The sequence below is a fragment of the Salmo salar genome, chromosome ssa17, assembly GCF_905237065.1.
Source record: "Salmo salar chromosome ssa17, Ssal_v3.1, whole genome shotgun sequence".
Taxonomy (NCBI): domain Eukaryota; kingdom Metazoa; phylum Chordata; class Actinopteri; order Salmoniformes; family Salmonidae; genus Salmo; species Salmo salar.
In genome coordinates this window covers 53,463,699-53,486,979 of record NC_059458.1, presented here as the reverse complement: position 1 = coordinate 53,486,979, position 23,281 = coordinate 53,463,699, and the positions used below count along the sequence as shown (strand labels likewise).

The window sequence follows — 23,281 nt, the reverse complement described above, 5'->3', positions numbered from 1 at the left end:
TCACCTCCTTTGAAGAGGGGGATGACAGCAGCTGCTTTCCAATCTATGGGAATCTCAGACGACACGAAAGAGAGGTTGAACAGGCTAGTAATAGGGGTTGCAATAATTTCGGCAGATAATTTTAGAAAGAAAGGGTCCAGATTGTCAAGCCCAGCTGATTTGTAGGGGTCCAGATTTTGCAGCTCTTTCAGAACATCAGCTGAATGGATTTGGGAGAAGGAGAAATGGGGGAGGCTTGGGCGAGTAGCTGTGGGGGGTGCAGTGCTGTTGAATGCAGTAGGGGTAGTTAGGTGGAAAGCATGGCCAGCCGTAGAAAAATGCTTATTGAAATTCTCAATTATAGTGGGCTTATCGGTGGTGACAGAGTTTCCTATCCTCAGTGCAGTGGGCAGTTGGGAGGAGGTGTTCTTATTCTCCATGGACTTTACAATGTCCCAGAACTTTTTAGAGTTGGAGTTGCACGAAGCGAATTTCTGTTTGAAAAAGCTAGCCTTGGCGTTTCTAACTGCCTGTGTGTATTGGTTTCTAACTTCCCTAAAAAGTTGCATATCGCGGGGGCAGTTCGATGCTAATGCAGAACGCCACAGGATATTTTTGTGTTGGTTAAGGGCAGTCAGGTCTGGGGAGAACCAAGGGCTATATCTGTTCCTGGTTCTAAATTTCTTGAAAGGGGCATGCTTATTTAAGATGGAGAGGAAGGCATTTAAAAAAAATAACCAAGGCATCCTCTACTGACGGGATGAGGTCAATATCCTTCCAGGATACCAGGGCCAGGTCGAATAGAAAGGCTTGCTCGTTGAAATGTTTCAGGGAGCGTTTGACAGTGATGAGTGGAGGTCGTTTGACCGCTGACCCATTACGGGTGCAGGCAATGAGGCAGTGATCGCTGAGATCTTGGTTGAAAACAGCAGAGGTGTATTTAGAGGGCACGTTGGTTAGGATGATATCTATGAGGGTGCCAGTGTTTGCGGCTTTGGGGCTAATACTTTGCGGCTAATACTCAGATATAATGCTAGCATTTACTGAGGACATACAGAATACACAGCACAAGTGATTGGAGTATACGGTACAGTATGTCTGATATGTTGACTGTGTAGTCAATGTGTTCTTGTACTCATCCATGGAGGCGTAAGTGGTCATCACTACTATTGGAACACCTAACAAATCAATGGTGATCATGTTGAAATAATTTCTGTAAATGCAATCTTTATGCAACTGAGATTAGCATCAATTTGCCATCCCTGAGTCTGCAGACTAGACACGGCCATATTGCAATAAAATATAACTTTAATTGTCAATTAATCTGTGGTTCATCAGTGTTCATTATGATGTACTTAGGGGAAGCGACTGTAACATTGTGTAGGATAAGCATTACATTCTGTGATGCTATTTACAAGGTCGTAACTTACAGTCAGGTATCATCCTCTGATGCACTATTTGCAATTTGGCAAGCAAACACATCTTCAGGCAAAGCCAAATGTCCCTGTGGAGACCAAAGAGCGAGGGAGAGAATGTGAATTGTGAAGGTAATATATACAATTATATGATATAGATATATTCCAAAAAATATCATTACATTATTTTGATATCAGAGCAGACCTTGAGGGTATTGAAGTATTATTACAAAAAGTCATAGCGCAGAGTTAAAACTATTTGCTTGGTGTTGCCGCATTACAATGTCTTCCATATAAACTATGATTACACTATGGGAACGATCCAGACATCCAGTGAGTCCATCTCTTCCTTAATGAAAGTGTACTTGCTCAAACAAAGTGGTATATGTGCCTTCCTCCCGCCACTTTGGCAAAGAGGCACAAATCAGACGCTTGCTGAGAGACAGTTTTACTGCGGCAGTAACTCTCACACATCAGCCATGTAGTCTGGCCACGGCGCCCTGCCGTTGCTAGGTAACACCTTTGGGCCAGCTCCCCCAGCTGCTGACCTGATTAGTTAATTGCAAAAGTAAACTGAGCGAACAATGAAATCACTAAAACAGCAAGGCATCGACTAGGCAAACTATCACTCTTCTATTGTCGCTTGGTGACGGCCGAAAAGACGTGTTTGTAATGCCTCTCAGGAGGAGATAGGTGAGTAGGTCGTGCCCTTTAAATTAAATAGGTCTGTCAAACTGCTGAACATGCAATAGCTTTACACCAAATGACCTGATTCTGAAAAGTCTGTTCTGGGATATTTTTCAAGCAGTATTAGCTATTCCTAAACATTAGCCGTGATCAGTCTTTGCGAAACAGTGGATAATGTGTTTTATTAGAAGGTGGGTACCATTTACATTCCACATGGTCATACAGTTAGTGTGAACATTAGAAGAGACCATATAATGTGCTCTGGACCATCCTGCATTTGAGTCGTCTCACTTCTCTGTATAGCATGCAATGCCATTTCAGTGTGCTCGCTCCAGGTTAACCATGTCACGGTATTGCAGTGAATGTAATGTGATAAATGGTGTCTTTATGCCAGCTTATCTCCAACTAACTTGTTAGCTCTGATTCAGAGCTCCTCTCCTTTTGTCCACTGTTGCCATGAAAGGTCTCTCCATGGTGACAGCGCTTTGTTATACAGCCAGATATTAATTAAGAGTCACAAAGAAAGACAGACAAGGTAGAGGATTCCAACAGATATGTGAAGGTCACCAATTTGAAAGTAAGATTTTTATCACATTGTTTTTGTGTTAGGCTATAGCCGCCAATTCTTTGATTTGGCTTAGTGAGAATGACCAGCGCAGATTGAATGGTGCCCTGCGGTGTCTGACTCACATAAATGACATACAGCATTGTGAACTAAGAAAGCCAGTCAAACCAAGAATGATGTCTTAATTTGAGTTTCTGCTGATGAAGACCAAACATCATAAAAATAATGAAGTCATCAACATAGAATGAGTCAACATTATGAGTAGCAGCAGCCACAACAGATCTTCCTAATTGCATCAGCTAATTAAGAGTTATTTTATTAATTATGTAACTTGCATGTGACAGTGGATGTTGTTTCAAAATGGACAGATACACATGATTTGCCTTGGTAATACGACATACAAAGGAGCTTGTATATGTTATTACATTGTATGTGTGTGTGCCTGCTGCGTGTGTCATCGCCAATGCAACTTCAACCACGCACAAAGTCTATTGACAATCACATCATTTATTTCTCCCTTCCATCTCCATCGAAACACAAGATGGTGGAGGAGAAGGAGGAGGAGAGACTTTGACTGGAGCCAGAAATGACCTTTCTCTCAGAAATCCTTGCGAGAAGTCATTGGTAACCCAATTAACAGGAAATGTCACGTTGGTAATTACGTCCCACAATGTGAATCATCCACGGAGGGTAGCTGCCACTGGCCTCTTGCAGAACGGACGATAGGTGACATTGAAGGCTTCTCTCTCTTTCTCTCTCTCTTTCTCTCACTTTCATTTCCTCGGTCTCGATCTTGGCCACTGTCTCTCTTTTTCTCTGTCCCTCTCTGTATCCGTCTGCCAATTTAGCTCTCTCTCACGGTCGCGGTCTCTCTCTCCTCTTTCTCTGCTCTGTCTCGGTTAGTAATTTATGGAGCTTGAGACAGGATGGGGGAGTATTGTCGACTCGGTGACCAAATCTGGGACATTTGTCAGAGCAAACCCAAGGTACAGCAGAGTCTGGCTATAATGACTAGAGTCTGTCTCGGATCAGAAAGAATTCACAAAAGGAGGAAAGATTATATAAGAATAAGACATGGAATTCTGATTAAAGTTTTGTACATTGGCTCAGTTGGGAGTTGGTGTGTAAACAGCTGTTACAGTCCACATGATCATATTTCACAGTTTTTGTGTTAGGGAGGTTTCGTATCTTTTGTGTTTTTTGCAGAAGCTGTATTTTAGATGTATTGCACAGACGTATATCATTCATATATCACCCCTGTGGTTTATTACTTCCCTTTACCTTTCAAATATTCAATGCAGGCTAGATACTGATGGAGAACTAATTAACATGGAGAATGCAGTGATTTGGGGAAGTATTTGTCCAACTAGTGTAGATGTAAAAGACAGCCCCGTGCGCAGATGGTCACAGTACATCTATCCCCCAGCAGAGCAGATGGGAGGTCTTGGCTTCACAGCGCTACATTTATTTTGTTCTCAAATCCAGTTGTAAATTAGCTTTTGATGTTTTCTGTTGTTTAATATCTAGATTTTCCTCAGCCACCGTGGCAGCACATTCACATGTCGCAATCAGTACATCTAGTAAATAAACCGATCTTAACATTCCACGGTTCCTGCTTAATATGAAATACTGTTTACAGAAAAATATTGACATCATGATACAATGCACCTGAAATAATTAAAATGCATGCATCGTTCATGATTACTGATATAATGTAGGAAAAAATACACTATATTGGACATAATGAAGAAAAATTATTTAAAGCTTCACACAAAATGCTTTTACTAAGATTAGCTGGGCAATTTTTACTTACCAATGTGGTTAATGTTTTATTCAAAGTAGTCTGTTGAGAAACTTATTGGCAGGCTGAGAAGAAAAGTTTCTTCAAACAAGTATTTGTCTTTTCACTTAAGTTGAAAATGAACAGCCTCAAAGCATCTACCCACTCATCCTTATATTTCAGAATTGTTTTTTGCAATCATGAAAGTGCCTAGCAGACGCCTTCCAGAAACATTTTCCCATATGTGTTCTTGTCAACGCACAATGGGGACATTCTTTCTCCATGTCACGCCCTGACCACAGAGAGCCATTGGATTCTCTATAGTAATTTAGGTCATGGTGTGACTAGGGGGGTGTTCTAGAATGTGTATTTCTATGTTGGTGGTTTGGTATGGTTCCCAATTAGAGGTAGGTGGTAATCGTTGCCTCTAATTGGTGATCATATTTAGGAAGCCCTATCGCCCACCTGCTTTGTAGGATATTCTTTGTTTGTGTTAGTGTGTTTGGGCAGTACGTCGTCACGTGTTTTGTTTCTAGTTTCACTTTGTATTAAAAAGATGTGGAACTCAATGCACACTGCGCCTTGGTCGGCTCATTTTGAAGTTCGTGACACTCCAGCAGAGTCTCACAGCTTGACCTTAGAAATGTTAGTGCATTTCACTTTTGATAGGATTATCTTGTCAATTATTATGAATGATGGAGTCCTTAAAACTCGTGGGCCGCTCTCTTTCATGTATTGTCCCTATCTATAATTAGTTATTTTCATAAATATCACGGTGAAAACCACAGTTCATCGCTGGTAAATGTTATAGATGCTCCGTCTAGATACTCAAATGGAACAAAGACTTTGAAGAAGAGCAATTCTGATAATACAAGATTTTGGCCCTGTTTTTAAAAAAAATAGTTTTTGGAGTTTTTTTCTGTTTTTGACTTATTGACCATCATTTATCGAATCGCATCTCTTTGGAGTGTATGAAAATAAAATGGAGTCTGGACAGTTTACCAATAATAACAGTATTCCCCTTGAATAACTATTGAGAACCATCTGAGAGTAGTTTGCAGATAGGTTGGCTACAGATTAATGGATTAAAGTAACAATCGTTCGGGATACTGATAAAGGGTACCGATAAGGCTTTATGGCTGGATTTAGTGACAGTCAGGTGGATTAGAGTGGAGGACATCTGAAGCCTCTCTCTGTTTTAATTATTGAATACCTCAGGTACATATTTAAACCCTTGGCAATGACATTAGCGCAGTAGGAAAAAGACACCCTGTGCTGGATTAAGACAACATTCAGGGGTTTAATACTTACCTAGACTACCACAGTGCTCATGACATCTGAAGATATTTATGAAGAAGGACTCAATAATTTTACAGATTTTATTGGGGACATCGGCTTATGCAGACAGTGGCAGAGTGTAGTTGCAACAGGGGTAATATAAAGACATGTACCACTGATTTCTGGAAAGCCTACATGTAAATACCAAGATACAGTATATAATACTGCTTAAGTAAATATAGGCTCATTAGTGTACTTCATGCAGATAGCGTCATACAACTAATAGCATTAATCTATTAGCTTACGGCTGTGGGTTCTACAAGGTCCACACCACTTACAGGTCTCACATTAGCTACAGCTGCTTTCCAAAAATAATGTGTTAAAAATATAAGGCTCAATGGCTTTATCATATCATGGGCTTGTCTCATAATCTATATCTGAAGCTAATTAGCCTGCTTAGAAGAAAACATTTGCCTGATCACAGTACGCTCCAATGGCTGCCAACTGTCATCACTCGTCTGTGTGAGCGAAGGAGATAGAGAACGAATGTGGAATACACTTCATTTGGGTGTCTGGCTGGAGGGTAAACACCATATCTGGAATTTTTTTCTGTCATTCCAGTTTCTGTCTCTACTGCAAACTGAAGAAGAGATTGAAGAAGAAAAGTCTTTGTCATAATAAGTAGCATTCCTTTTGGAGAGCTACAGTTCGACAAAGAGAGACCAGTGGTGGTTGGAGTTTATCCATGGGAATATGTCCCAGCTCCAATGGGAGATGTTGTGCTTTGAAATCTTGTTGATGAGAAGTAGATTGAAAGATTTAATCATTTTGTCTTGAAACATTAATATGATGATGGCTTAGCGCTTGGCCTGTAGGTACCTTTGTCTGGCTCTTGATTGCTCACAGATTCCACACACCAAGTTGTCCAGGTCGCTGAAAGTGTTAGTGCTGGAAGTGCAAGAATTTTTGTCCCCCTTTCCATACTACACTGAAAAAAAATATAAACGCAACGTGCAACATTTTAAAAGATTTTACTGAGTTAGTTCATATAAAGAAATCAGTCAATTAAAACATTTTTTAAATGTATTTTACTAGGCAAGTCAGTTAAGAACAAGTTCTTATTTTCAATGACAGCCTAGGAACAGTGGGTTAACTGCCTTGTTCAGGGGCAGAACAACAGATTTTTACCTTGTCAGCTCAGAGATTTGATCTTGCAACCTTTCAGTTACTAGTCCAATGCTCTAACCACTAAGCTACCTTCCGCCCAATAGATGCATTAGGCCCTAATCTATGGATTTCACATGGCTGGGAATACAGATACGCGTCTGTTGGTCACAGATACTTTAAAAAACAAAGGTAGGGACATGGATGAGAAAACCAGTCTGTATCTGGTGTGACCAGCATTTGCCTAATGCAGCACGACATATCTCCTTAGCATAGAGTTGATCTGGCTGTTGATTGTGGCCTGTGGAATATTGTCCCTCTCCTCTTCAATGGCTGTGGGAAGTTGCTGGATATTGACGGGAACTAGAACACACTGTCTTACACGTCGACCCAGAGCATCCCAAACATGTTCAATGGGTGACATGTCTGGTGATTATGCAGGGCATGGAAGAACTGGGACATGTTTAGCTTCCAGGAGTTGTGTACAGATACTTGCGACAGTGGGCCATCCATTATTGTGATGAAACATGAGGTGATCTCGGCAGATGACTGGCACGACAATGGGCCTCAGGATCTTGTCACAGTATCTCTGTGCATTTAATTTGCCATCAATAAAATGCACTTGTGTTCATTGTCTGTAACTTATACCTGCCCAAGCCATAACCCCACAGCCACCATGGGGCACTCTGTTCACAACGTTGACATCACCAAACCGCTCACCCACACGATGCCATACACGCTGTCTGCCATCTGCCCAGTACAGTTCAAACTGGGATTCATCCGTGAAGAGCACACTTCTCCAGCGTGCCAGTAATCAAATCAAATCAAATGTATTTATATAGCCCTTCTTACATCAGCTGATATCTCAAAGTGCTGTACAGAAACCCAGCCTATAACCCCAAACAGCAAGCAATGCAGGTGTAGAAGCACGGTGGCTAGGAAAAACTCCCTAGAAAGGCCAAAACCTAGGAAGAAACCTAGAGAGGAACCAGGCTATGAGGGGTGGCCAGTCCTCTTCTGGCTGTGCCGGGTGGAGATTATAACAGCACTTGGCCAAGATGTTCAAATGTTCATAAATGACCAGCATGGTCAAATAATAATAATCATAGTAGTTGTCGAGGGTGCAACAAGTCAGTAACACAGTAGCCATCGAAGGTGAGATTTTTCCCACTGAAGTCAGTTATGATGCTGAACGGCTGTCAGGTCAAGACCATGGTGAGGACAATGAGCACATAGAGGAGCTTCCCTGACACGGTTTCTGACAGTTTGTGCAGAAATGTTTCTGTTGTGCAAACCCACCATTTAATCTGCTGTCTGGCTGACTGGTCTCAGACGATCCCACAGGTGAAGAAGCCGGATGTGGAGGTCCTGAACTGGTGTAGTTACACCTGGTCTGCGGTTGTGAGGCCAGATGGATGTACTGCCAACTTCTCTGAAACAATGTTGGAGGCGGCTTATGGTAGAGAAATGAACATGAAATTCTCTGGCAACAGCTCTGGTAGTCATTCCTGCAGTCAACATGCCAATTGTACACTCCCTCAAAACTTGAGACATCTGTGGCATTGTGTTGTTTGACAAAACTGGCCTTTTATTTACTGTCAGGTGGATGGATTATCTTGGCAAAGGAGAAATTCCCACTGACAGGGATGTAAACACATTTCTGGGATCTTTTATTTCAGCTCATGAAACACCTTACATGTTGCATTTATATTTTTGCTCAGTATAAAAATCCAATCTACTGTGAGAGTGTTGCATGACTCTAGCCATTGACCTCACCCCTTAATACATAGTACCTGCAGTGGTGTAATGTACTAAAGTAAAAATACGTTAAAGTACTACTTAAGTAGTAAGTAAGTCATTTTTGACACCCAAAAGTACTCATTACATTTTGAATGCTTTGGAAGGTCAAATTCACACACTTATCAAGAGAACATCCCTGGTCATCCCTATTGCCTATGATCTGGCGGACTCACTAAACACTAACGCTGAGTGTTGGAGTGTGCCCCTGGCTACCCGTAATAAAACATAAAAAAAATTAAATGGTGCCATCTAGTTTACTTAATATAAGGATTTTGAAATGATTTATACTTTGATACTTAAGTATATTTAAAATTAAATTGTCACGTTCTGACCTTAGAATGAGGTAATTTTTCCATAGTAGATTGGTCAGGGCATGACAGGGGGGTGTTTTTGTCTATGTATTTTGGTTTTTCTGTTTTCTATGTGGGTTGTCTAGATTGTCGTTTTATGTTGTTTTTTCTATGTTGTGGCCGGGTATGGTTTCCAATCAGAGGCAGGTGTTTTTTGTTGTCTCTGATTGGAAGCCATACTTAGGCAGCCTGTTTTTCATGGGGTTTTGTGGGTGGTTGTTTTCCGTTCTAGTCTAAGTACCTGACGGGACTGTGTTGGTCATTTTTTGTTATTTTTGTCAAGTGTCATCATTAAAAGTAAATATGACCACTTCACACGCCGCATTTTGGTCTCCTTTAGACGACCCTTATTACATAAATACTTTCCGACTTTTACTCAAGTAGTATTATACTGGGTGACTTTCACTTTTACTTGAGTCTATTTAGGTATCTTTACATTTACTCAAGTATGAAAATTGGGGACTTTTTCCACCACCGAGTATCTGCTGGGAGTCATGTACCTTCCATTTACCAATGGGGAATTAAGACAGAGACCTGCACAATTTCTTAATTTACAGTGCCTTGCGAAAGTATTCGGTCCCCTTGAACTTTTCGACCTTTTGCCACATTTCAGGCGTCAAACATAAAGATATAAAACTGTATTTTTTGTGAAGAATCAACAAGTGGGACACAATCATGAAGTGGAACAAAATTTATTGGATATTTCATATTATTTCATATTATTTCATTATTAACAAATAAAAAACTGAAAAATTGGGCGTGCAAATTTATTCAGCCCCTTTACTTTCAGTGCAGCAAACTCTCTCCAGAAGTTCAGTGAGGATCTCTGAATGATCCAATGTTGACCTAAATGACTAATGATGATAAATAGAATCCACCTGTGTGTAATCAAGTCTCCGTATAAATGCACCTGCTCTGTGATAGTCTCAGAGGTCCGTTTAAAGCGCAGAGAGCATCATGAAGAACAAGGAACACACCAGGCAGGTCCGAGATACTGTTGTGGAGAAGTTTAAAGCCGGATTTGGATACAAAAAGATTTCCCAAACTTTAAACATCCCAAGGAGCACTGTGCAAGCGATAATATTGAAATGGAAGGAGTATCAGAACACTGCAAATCTACGAAGACCCGGCCGTCCCTCTAAACTTTCAGCTCATACAAGGAGAAGACTGATCAGAGATGCAGCCAAGAGGCCCATGATCACTCTGGATGAACTGCAGAGATCTACAGCTGAGGTGGGAGACTCTGTCCATAGGACAACAATCAGTCGTATACTGCACAAATCTGGCCTTTATGGAAGAGTGGCAAGAAGAAAGCCATTTCTTAAAGATATCCATAAAAAGTGTTGTTTAAAGTTTGCCACTAGCAAACTGGGAGACACACCAAACATGTGGAAGAAGGTGCTCTGGTCAGATGAAACCAAAATCGAACTTTTTGGCAACAATGCAAAACGTTATGTTTGGCGTAAAAGCAACACAGCTCATCACCCTGAACACACCATCCCCACTGTCAAACATGGTGGTGGCAGCATCATGGTTTGGGCCTGCTTTTCTTCAGCAGGGGCAGGGAAGATGGTTAAAATTGATGGGAAGATGGATGGAGCCAAATACAGGACCATTCTGGAAGAAAACCTGATGGAGTCTGCAAAAGACCTGAGACTGGGATGGAGATTTGTCTTCCAACAAGACAATGATCCAAAACATAAAGCAAAATCTACAATGGAATGGTTCACAAATAAACATATCCAGGTGTTAGAATGGCCAAGTCAAAGTCCAGACCTGAATCCAATCGAGAATCTGTGGAAAGAACTGAAAACTGCTGTTCACAAACACTCTCCATCCAACCTCACTGAGCTCGAGCTGTTTTGCAAGGAGGAATGGGCAAAAATGTCAGTCTCTCGATGTGCAAAACTGATAGAGACATACCCCAAGCGACTTACAGCTGTAATCGCAGCAAAAGGTGGCGCTACAAAGTATTAACTTAAGGGGGCTGAATAATTTTGCACGGCCAATTTTTCCGTTTTTTATTTGTTAAAAAAGTTTGAAATATCCAATTAATTTCGTTCCACTTCATAATTGTGTCCCACTTGTTGTTGATTCTTCACAAAAAATTACAGTTTTATATCTTTATGTTTGAAGCCTGAAATGTGGCAAAAAGTCGAAAAGTTCAAGGGGGCCGAATACTTTCGCAAGGCACTGTATTTGAGAAATGAAACAGTGTTAACTTTACGCTTAAACACTAACTGAATAATTCTCCTCTGCCATTCATTAGCATTGGCAATTTCCTTTTGTTGAAATGAGGAAAAGGAGGGCTGATTGAATTCCAAATAAAAATGTAAAGGTCTGCGACAGCGAAACATATTAACAGTCCACTTTACTCTGCTCGATAAGGTGTGGAGTTATGAGAAATGTGTAGGAGGTAAAAAATAAAAACACAGTTTGGGTTTGACAAACTTAATCTATTCTTTCTGAGGTCAGATAAGGATATGAACTGTGTTGGTCAGCAACGCTCCACTTCCGAAATCTACAATTGTATTACATTTCTTTTGACTTTTTACTACTTCTATAGTTAGCAAGATACAGTCTCAGTAATGTTAACCATTGAGAGCAACTCGTTCAAGATCCAATGAATACAACACATTGCATGCACAAGATTAAACCGCAATATTGGTCTGTCTTGCTGATAAATGCTACTTCCTGTCTTTGTCATTTACAGGCACACCTCAGGACACACTGGGCAGTTTAATGAGGAATGTACTGTATCTCTACACCAGGGCCGTTAATGACATCACTCTATCCACTCAGTGCTGTACTGCAGCCCAGTTTTGGCACCTCAGATCATATTTGGCACCTCAGATGACTTAGCTACTACAGTGACACAATTATAAAAACGTCTAAATCAGTTCTGGACATTGTTAGACATTTATCATCATAAGTGGGACTGTATTCTGATGAGTTCACCTATTTGGGAGTGTATGGCACGCCTTCCTGAATCCTGTCAATGACATCCTCACTGCAGTGTGTTGAGGCTCAAATCCCATAGGCAGATCCTCTTCTTCTGTCTCTGGAGAAGGCTTGGAGCAAATATAGAATCTTGGTTGGAATATAGAATTTCTGGCAGGCACTCACTGTCTCGTTGATACAATGTCATCTTCTTGGTGCTAATAGAGCCGAGCTAATGAAGTGTTTAAAAAGCACATGATGTATTATCTCTCCGGAAAATTCATTTATGAGAAAGAACCTATGTCAACCCCATGACAGTCCTCTAAGCCTTGAAATAATATTAGAATTGAATGAGAATTCAGGGGCTTAGCATGCTCAAATTGATTTATGTGAAGCATGTCTGTCCACAGCACACCGCATGTAGCACAGTGAGTTAGCCCTAAGCTAATTAGAGCAAGAACACTGAGGTCAAGCACAGCACTCAAAAGAGATGCTAAAAGCATTTTAGGCTATTCAACTCCCACTGCAGTGTATCTAGCGTGAATATCCTAATGAAAAATTTATGTTTTCGTTTATGCCGTTTTATCCACATCTCCCTGCGTGTCCAATAACTTCAGGAAGTGAAAAATACCTATCTGAATGCATTTTAGTGTGAATATACACTATGTGGAGGTTTTCTGCAGGCAAAGGCAGATTAGAGGTGGATTTTTCAGATTTCTCTAAATCCTATGTGGCAATGCCCTGCGGTACATTACCTTCCATAGGAATTGTAAAATGGGTGGCCATTCGTCAAATTAGATCACAAACTGTTATTGAGGCAGGGCTCCTCATATACCCTGTGGGATTCAGCTTGGCAGTAAGGACACTTTCAATAGGCGCTAATGCGTTTTGCTGTCTCATAACGCTTATATTTGATAGCAGCCAGGCGGAGCTGAAGGGCAGGGCAGGTGTGTGTGTGTGTGTGTGCACAGTGTGTGTGTGTGTGCACAGTGTGTGTGTGTGTGTGTGTGTGTGTGTGTGTGTGTGTGTGTGCTTCCTCATCCCAGCCAGCTCTGTGATATTTCTCATTTTGTGGCTCTATACTCCATACATACCAACTCCTGAAAGATGACCTTTATTGCAACATGGATGTCCCCAGTTTTTTTCCATCTAAATATCTCTCCCTCCCCATCCCATCCTACTTCCCAGTTCCCTCCCTCCTTCCCTTTCTCCAACATCAGGGTGGATGGGTGGTGGTCTGGTTGAATAAAGCAAAAACAACACTAACCTTAACAGTTCAGAGCTAATGCCTAAACTTAACCTTAAACTCTTCGAAATTAGACATTTTGATTAACTTTGAAATGTTTCATTTGAGAAGCATGGATGAATGTCTACTTCTGATATGAGACTGTGAGAGCTTGTTGATTTCTTTCAGGCTATCTGGCATTAGCGAGTAAGCCTATTGCTTTACGGCCTAACATGCTGACCAAACTGGCTCCGTGCATGAACCAACTATATTAATAATTTGAGGACAGGTTGAAACACACATGAAATATTCCTGGACATTTAGCTAGCTTGCTGTTGCGAGCTAAATTGTCCTGGGAGATGAACATTGGGTTGTTATTTTTACATCATTTTGCAGTCCTTTTTTTGCTGGATCTTTGTAGAATTTTTACTCATTTTGTGTCAAACAAAATCATATTTACTCTACTCTAAAAATTAATCCACATATAGCAGGGTAAACTTAGTTTTTAGTTAGTGTTGTTTGATTAATCTCTCCTCCTTCCTTCTCCTTCTTCTTCTTCTTCTTCTTCTTCTTCTTCTGTGGATTGTCTATGGCGGTTGGAAACCAACTTTAAGGTGCATTACAGCCACCAACAGGACTGGAGTGTTTACCTACTGTAGTTCATCTTTCAATCACCCACGTGTGTTAGTATGCTCCTAAAAACAAATAAGTAGATGGGAGAGGTGGGACTTGCAGCGTGTCAAGCGTCTTAAATAGAACCAAGTTCTATTTTAACGCCTGGCTATGCAGACCCCTGTTGACATGCGCAAGCAGTTCGGATGAAATTATTGAATAACATGTAGGTGTACATTTATTTTGCAACAGCTTGCACAGGCAAAGCAGGCGATTTGGTCAACATGTAACTTAATGAGGGCCAAATAGCCTACACACCTATCGCCAAATGTTTTTGGGAATGGGCATAAAAAGTTAGTAGATCCGCTGAGGCAAAAAGGACAATGTCTGAGTTTAATTCAGTAAGAAAAAAGCTGTAAAATGCAGTTTAAAATAAAGAGAAGGGAAGGCCAGAATAGTAATGTTTGGAAAAGATTTGAAGTGGTAAAAGAGGAAGATAGCAGTGCCTATATTGTGTGATGATTGTGAGGCACTATACCTTACAAAGAAGGGGACTTCAAATAGGCCTATGGCACTTCAAGGAAACTGTAGCCAGCTCTTCAGATGGGTTAAATGAAACTGAAATCTGGACACTGACTGTAGGCCTACAACCTCTCACATAGTCTTAATATTGGCTCCTGCAGAATTAAGCATTTCTTGCAGTAAAATGTTACACCAAATGTACATTTTGACTCAGGAACAGGAGTGAAAAAATATGATTTCTTTCTTTCAGCATCTTGAGAGAATGTGAATGCGCATTTAGGGACCATCTGTATTAGAGGTGCTATCTTTATCAGCATCATAAAAACTGACAGTATTTCAACCACATGAAATAGAATATGCATGCAAGCCGTACCGCAATCTCATCAGAAACATGTTGGGTCACAGCTTTCTATTTCCTTACAATCAGTCAAACTGATGTCATTTGGACATTCTGCACAGAAAAATTGTAATTGTTTGTTGTTGTTATTGTTGAGTTATTGCATTTTCTCCTTGGTCCCTAAACATCTTTGCTCTGTGAAAGAAGCAGAGATGACAGAGAATTTTTACCATTGTAAACTAGATTGAAGCATTTGTTATCTAATTTAGGACATTATTCTGGTGAGGAGCAGTTTCAGTCTTCTAGGGCATCAATTAATGACAGAAGAGAGGATGCATATATCTAATTATAGACAAGATGACTGACAAATAACCTACCAAAATCTTGGAAATTACAATCAGAATTATATCTAAATTAGGCAACAACAAAAAATCCTCCACCCCCTAACAAAAAAAATGGTTTTGTCGTCTCTGACTCCAGCCTACAGCGCATTCTCTATATTTCCAGGTTAGGGTTGGGTGCAGACCTCAGATTTTCACTTTACCACATTTAGCGGGCGTTCGTGGAGGGGTTACTTAGAAATTTTGGGTGGCTGCAGGTGAACAAACAGCTGACCCGCGCACCACTGACAAACAAACACCTTGAGTATATTCATTCCCATTACACACCTCATGAATCCTCATGATATAAGGGCTCAGGGCCAGACCCAGATGCAGACACGGGAGGCAGATGGTTTGAGTATTTTATATTTACTAGTTCCAAAAAAGGGTAGGCATGAGAATGATTGTGGACAGGCAAAGGGTCAAAACCAGATCAGAGTCCAGGAGGTACAGAGTCCAGGAGGTACAGTCTTCCCTGTGGCTCAGTTGGTAGAGCATGGTGTTTGCTATGCCAGCATGGTGTTTGCAACACCAGGGTTGTGGGTTTGATTCCCATAGGGGACCAGTACAAAAAATATATATATATAAAAAATACAAAAAATACAAAAATGCATGAAATGTATGCATTCACTACTGTAAGTTGCTCTGGATAAGAGTGTCTGTTAAATGACTAATATGTAAAAATGAGTGGTGGGCAGGTGGGTATGGAGTCCAGAAAACAGGCAAAGGTCAAAACCGGGAGGACTAGCAAAAGAAAGAATAGCAAAAGCACAGGAAAAACAGACAAGATGGACTGGCACAGAGAGACAGGAAACACAGGGATAAATACACCTGGAGAAAGAAGTGACACCTGGAGACAATCACAAGGACAGGTGAAACACATCAGGGTGTGACACATGAAGCAGCTGTATTTGAAGAGGAGGAGGGAATAGAGAAGAGAAAATAATAGCATCAGACTTTTTAATTCTCTATAGTTTCATGGAGAGAAGTTATTTGTGACCGTTTTAACAGCATCTGTCACATCTGACACATGGTGCAGTCAAATATTGCAACGAGAAGCCTGAGGGGGTAGAGCCCCCCCTACATACACACAACACACACAAACACATGGATGACATGCAGATAACACACACACATACATGATTTCAACAGGACAACATACAAATGAGTGTGTTCAGCACTGCGCCCCCAAACTCCACACCTGCCAACATGTGTTAGATGTTAGAAATGCTATGTGTCTGGGATAGCAGCAGAGTGCCACGCTCAGTATTCATATCACTGTCCTTTATGTGTGTTTTTCTCTAAGCACATCAATTCTTGCCTTGACTACTGTGCAAACGGCAGATTGAGTGAGTGTACTCAAAGCACAGTACTTTGATGTTGTTTTGGTTGGCTTTTACCAGACAAACGAACACTTTCCCAAACTTCCTTCCCTAAATGAGGTACACATGCTGGATGCCCTGTCTCAAATGCAGACAGTTTACCCAGATAGAAAGGTCAAGATGAGGATGATGACGGGGGGAATTGCAGTGAGTTTGACCTCTCTAGTGTTGCCAGGGAGAAGTAAATTGAACTAATCATCTTTGATTAAGGGATGGACTCTGGCCGTGAGATAAGGTGACAACAAAGGTCATTATTCATAATGTGAAATGACGCCTGGCCCGCAGCACCAGCCAAGCAGCACCACCCAGACACCAGTAAGGCAGTGCTTGTGGATGCATACAGTAGTTAAGACAAATCATAGTTTCACATCATTCATATATACATCTGAATAATGCCTGACAATCTGATCTTAATAAACTACTGCGAGCTCTTGCATTGTCAGCTAAACCCAAGAGAAAGGCATTCGGGAAGTATTCAGAGCCCTTGACTTTTTCCACATTTTGATACGTTACAGCCTTATTCTAAAATAGATTAAATAAAAAATAAACTCATCAATCTACACACAATACCTCATAACGACAAAGCGAAAACAGGTTTTTCAAAATTGCAGCAAATATAAAAATGTAATAAAAAATGTTTTTACATAAGTATTCAGGCCCTTTGCAATGAGACTCGAAATTGAGTTCAGGTGCATCCTGTTTCCATTGATCATCCTTGAGATGTTTCTACAACTTGATTGGAGTTCACCTTTGGTAAATTCAGTTGATTGGACATGATTTGGACGCCTGTTTATATAAGGTCCCACAGTTGACAGTGCATGTCAGAGCAAAAACCAAGCCATGAGGTCGAAGGAATTGTCCGTAGAGCTCAGAGACAGGATTATGTCAAGACACAGATCTGGGGAAGGGTACAAAACCATTTCTGCAGCTTTGAAGGTCCTCAAGAACACAGTGGCCTCCATCATTCTTAAATGGAAGAAGTTTGGAACCATCTCTTCCTAGAGGTGGCCGCCCAGCCAAACTGAGCAATTGGGGGAGAAGGACCTTGGACAAGGAGGTGACGACAATAAACCCGATGGTCACTCTGACAGAGCTCCAGAGTTCCTCTGTGAAGATGAGAGAAACTTCCAGAAGAACCACCATCTCTGCAGCACTCTACCAATCAGGCCTATAGGGTAGAGTGGCCAGATGGAAGCCGGATCCACAGTAATAAGCACATGACAGCCCACCTAAAGACTGACAGACCATGTGAAACAAGATTCTCTGGTCTGATGAAACCAAGATTGAACACTTTGGCCTGAATGCCAAGCGTCACGTCTGGAGGAAACCTGGCACCATCCCTGCGGTGAAGCATGGTTGTGGCAGCATCATGCTGTGGGGATGTTTTTCAGCAGCAGGGACTGGGAGACTAGTCTGGATCGAGGGAAAGATGAACAAAGAAAAGTATAGAGAGAGATCCTTTACGAAAACCTGCTCCATAACGCTCAGGACCTCAGACTGGGGCCAAGATTCACCTTCCAACAGGACAACGACACTAACCACACAGCCAAGACAATACAGGAGTGGCTTTGGGAAAGGTCTCTGAATCCCCATCCATCCTGACAGAGCTTGAGAGGATCTGCAGAGAAGAATGGGAGAAACTCCCCAAATACAGGTGTACCAACTTTGTAGCATCATACCCAAGAAGACTCAAGGCTGTAATCTCTGCTAAAGGTGCTTCAACAAAGTACTGAGTGAAGGGTGTTGTGGAAATATTGAATCAAATATTTCACAGATTCCTGAACTTGTAAATTCAATTAGACTTTATTACAAAAGTAACAGAATCCGAGCAATTCCATGGAACAACTGATTTCTCTCTTCCAGACCTCAGGTTTTATAGGTTTCCACATTCAGATAACACACATGTTCACTTGTTCTTATGTAAATGATAAATGAAAATCAAACAGTGCCCAAAAAACCCCGGAATACTTAAATCAAATGCCCTTCTAGAAAAACACCACCCCGAACCACATAAAACAAATACCCTCTGCCACGTCCTGACCAAACTACAATGACAATTAACCCTTATACTGGCCAGGACGTGACAGTACCCCCCCACCCCCCTAAAGGTGCTAACCCCGGAAGCACCTCAAGAATAACAAACCCCCCCCAAAAAAAAATCCCCCTAAACTAAAGGGAGGGAAGGGAGGGTGGCTGCCGTCACCGACGGCACTTGTGCTACACCCCCCCTCCCCAACCCACCTATGCAGGTGGTGGTTCAGGCTCCGGCCTATTGTCCTCCAGAGTGCCGACGACCCGATCAGCCTCGGACCGTAGGCAGACTCCCCCTGCTTCGGATCATGGGCAGACCTCCACCTCTCCACCCTGTATGCAGACTCAGCAATTAAACAGTTAATCTCTTTAAGTTCTGAATTGTCAGGCTTACTCAGTTCAAGGTTGCTGCTAGACTCCCTTGGGTTTTGGTCATCGGCAGAATCTGGGCAGATGGGCCAATCTGGCAGCGCCGGGCAGTCGGGCCACTCTGGCAGCGCACGGGCAGTCGGGCCACTCTGGCAGCGCCGGGCAGTCGGGCCACTCTGGCAGCGCCGGGCAGTCGGGCCACTCTGGCAGCGCCGGGCAGTCTGGCCACTCTGGCAGCGCCGGGCTGTCTGGCCACTCTGGCATCTCCGGGCAGTCTGGCCACTCTGGCATCTCCGGGCAGTCTGGCCACTCTGGCAGCTCCTGATTAGTGGGCAGCTCTGGCGACTCTGGACTGACGGGCAGCTCTGGCGACTCTGGACTGACGGGCAGCTCTGGCGACTCTGGACTGACGGGCAACTCTGGCGACTCTGGACTGACGGGCAGCTCTGGCGACTCTGGACTGACGGGCAGCTCTGGCGACTCTTGACTGAGCCGACGCACTGACAGCCTGGTGCGTGGTGCTGGTACTGGGGTTATCAGCCTGGGAACACGCACCTCCAGGCTAGTGCGGGGAGCGAGAACAGGACGAGTCGGATTGGGCTGACGCACTTGAAGCCTGGTGCGTGGTGCTGGTACTGGACGTGCCAGACTGGGAACACGCACCTCCAGGCCAGTGTGGGGAGCGGGAACAGGACGAGTCGGACTGGGCTGACGCACTTCCGGGTCCGCACGAGAGACAGGAACTGGAAACCCAGGGCTATGGAGGCGCACAGGCGGTCTTGATCTTACCTCCTGCACAACCCGTCCTGACTGAATGGAACTAGTAGCCCTGTACGAGCGGGGTGCTAGTACAGGGCGAACTGGGCTGTGCAGGGGCCTGATGGTTGCCGTGCTTAGAGAGGGAGTAGGGTAGCCTGGTCCGAGGAGGCGTACCGGCGACCAGATGCGCTGTGCAGGCATCCTCCTCCCAGGCTGGATGCCCACTCTAGCACGGCATCTGCGCGGGGCTGGAATGGCGCGCACCGGACTGTGCGTGCGTATGGGTGAGATAGTGCGCACCTCAGCGAAACATGGCGCCCTCCACCTCATACGCTCCTCCATGTAACCACGGGTAGCTGGCTTCCGGCTCTTCCTTGGCCTAGCCAAACTACCCGTGTGCCCCCCAAAAAAATGTCTTGGGGGTGCCTCTCGTGCTTCTCCCTCAGCGCGTCCAAGGCCTCGTACATCCGCCTCTCTGCCTTGGCTGCCTCAATTTCCTCCCGTGGGCGACGGTACTCCCCAGCCTGGTGCCAAGGTCCAGCCCCGTCCAGAACTTCCTCCCAGGTCCATTTCTCCCGCCAGTCCAACTCAAAATCCCTTTGCTCCTTGTAATCCACCTGTTGCTCCTTCCTCTGCTGCTTGGTCCTTTGGTGGTGGGAGATTCTGTCACGGTTGTCATAGTGATGAGACCAAAACGTTTAATGAATTCAAAATGAACACCAAAATAACAAAAAGAACGAACGATCAACAAAACAGTCTGGTAAGGCACAAGGCTAAACACTGAACAATCTCCCACAAATGACAAAGACAAACAGACCCTAATATATGGGACTCTCAATCAAAGGCAAATAGACAACACCTGCCTTCAACTGAGAGTCCCAACCCCAATTAACCAAACATAGAAACAGACACACTAGACTAAACATAGAATACATGAAAATCAAACAGTGCCCAAAAAACCCCGGAATACTTAAATCAAATGCCCTTCTAGAAAAACACCACCCCAAACCACATAAAACAAATACCCTCTGCCACGTCCTGACCAAACTACAATGACAATTAACCCTTATACTGGCCAGGATGTGACATATTTTTTTTCCCAATATAAGTGCATTTCTAATAATAGTTGATTAATACAACATGTCTTTTCAATACATGTATAAAGTTTCCAAACATCAGTGTCATTTCAAAAATAGTATAGACACACAGTGTGTGTCTACTTGTGCCCATAGTGTTGGTCAATGGCTCCCAAGCACAACTCAATGGCCTCTTTGGTTTAAAGACAAGACTCTCCTTTATCTAACCACATTGTCCAATTTCAAAAAGGCTTTACAACGAAAGCAAAACATTAGATTATGTCAGGAGAGTACCCAGCCAGAAATAATCACACACCCATTTTCAAGCTAGCATATAATGTCACAAAAACCAAAAACACAGCTAAATGCAGCACTAACCTTTGATGATCTTCATCAGATGACACTCCTAGGACATTATGTTATACAATACATGCATGTTTTGTTCAAGCAAGTTCATATTTATATCAAAAACAGCTTTTTACATTAGCATGTGACGTTCAGAACTAGCATACCCTACCGAAAACTTCCGGTGAATTTACTAAATTACTCACGATAAACATTCACAAAAAACATAACAATTATTTAAAGAATTATAGATACAGAACTTCTTTATGCAATCGCGGTGTCCGATTTTAAAATAGCTTTTCGGTGAAAGCACATTTTGCAATATTCCGAGTAGATAGCCCGGCCATCATGGCTAGCTATTTTGACACCCACCAAGTTTGGCACTCACCAAACTCAGATTTACTATAAGAAAAATTGGATTACCTTTGCTGTTCTTCATCAGAATGCACTCCCAGGACTTCTACTTCAACACCCAATGTTGTTTTGGTTCCAAATAATCCATAGTTATATCCAAATAGCTGTGTTTTGTTCTTGCGTTCAAGACACTATCCGAAGGGTGACACGCCGGCGCGTATCGTGACAAAAAATTTCAAAATATTCCATTACCGTACTTCGAAGCATGTCAAACGCTGTTTAAAATCAATTTTTATGCGATTTTTCTCGTAAAATAGCGATAATATTCCAACCGGGAGACGTTGTATCCGTTCAAACACTGAAAATAGAAAATGGAGTCGTCACATGCACACGCACGGCAGTGTCATTGTTCTCAGAACGACCACTTTCCAAAACCCCTACTGTTTTTCGCCCAGGGACTGCAGAGTTATCATTCCACGTGGCGCCTTCTGAGAGCCTATGGGAGCCTTAGAAAATGTCATGCTACAGCAGAGATCCTCTATTTTCGATAAAGAGGCTACAGAAGGCCAAGAAATGGTCAGACAGGGCACTTCCCATATAGAATCTTCTCAGGGTTTGGCCTGCCATATGAGTTCTGTTATACTCACAGACACCATTCAAATAGTTTTAGAAACTTGAGGGTGTTTTCTATCCAAATCAAATAATTATATGCATATTCTAGTTTCTGGGCAGGAGTAATAACCAGATTAAATCGGGTATGTTTTTTTATCCGGCCGTGAAAATACTGCCCCCTATCCTAAACAGGTTAACACTGTATAATTAAAGGTTAATTAGCTTGATAATGGATGTTTTACTCCTTTCTAGTTAATTATGATTGGAGATTTTTGGTCCTGACTCAGAGAAAGTGGAGCTACGATTGTTAAGTTGGATGTGAGGTTGATTACATCCATAGAGTTTCAGAAGGTGCTCCCCTTCTCATCTATAATGGAACATATTTTTGGTGTGGAACTCTGTAAGTTCCTAAGGGGGGTTTATGTGGAAGAAAATCTATGACACCATGGGGATTTTCCAGTATCTATATTGTTTTCTTAGAAGTAGAGAATATAATCAATATTGGGATCATTAGACATGTGTAAGCATAATGGAAGTTGACTCCATGAAAATGTGCCAAACTGAAACAACATAGACTTGAGTGTCTTGGGCCATATGAAGGCTACTGGACTAGAGGAAGGGTTACTAGAGGAAATTACTAGGTGAAAAGTCATATGTGTATGTCTTGGTCACTGGACTAGAGGAAGGGTTACTAGATGAAGTTATTAGGTGAAAAGTAATGTGTATGTCTTGGTCAGTGGACTAGAGGAAGGGACACTATGTAAAAAGTCATTGTTTAACATGGTGTAAAATAGTCATATGTTTGAGAAATTGAAATTACAGCATTTTTAAGGTTTTTCGTATTTCACGGCAGGCGTTACCATTGGATATTGGTGAGGCGTTCTGCTAGCGGAACGTCTGTCCATAAGAGGTTAACCTGTTAGGGCTAGGGGGCAGCATTTGCACGTCTGGATAAAAAAAATGTACCCGATTTAATCTGGTTACTAATCCTACCCAGTAACTAGAATATGCATATACTTGTTATATATGGATAGAAAACACTCTAAAGTTTCTAAAACTGTTTGAATGGTGTCTGTGAGTATAACAGAACTCATTTGGCAGGCAAAACCCTGAGACATTTTCTGACAGGAAGTGGATACCTGATGTGTTGTATTGACTTTAAACCTATCCCATTGAAAAACACAGGGGCTGAGGAATATTTTGGCACTTCCTATTGCTTCCACTAGATGTCACCAGCCTTTACAAAGTGTTTTGAGTCTTCTGGAGGGAGATCTGACCGAACAAGAGCCATGGAACGATGATGTCCCATTAGACACCTG

At 42.3% G+C, this 23,281-nt stretch overlaps 1 long non-coding RNA gene across 1 annotated transcript in view; it reads left to right on the top strand.

Moving 5' to 3' along the window:
• Positions 1 to 1,942: 1,942 nt before the first annotated feature.
• Positions 1,943 to 23,281, top strand: part of LOC123728224 (uncharacterized) — a 34,088-nt gene continuing 12,749 nt past the window's right edge. The window contains exon 1 of the long non-coding RNA XR_006760113.1: positions 1,943 to 2,087. This is a non-coding gene — a long non-coding RNA (uncharacterized lncRNA). The remainder of the gene's footprint in view (positions 2,088 to 23,281) is intronic.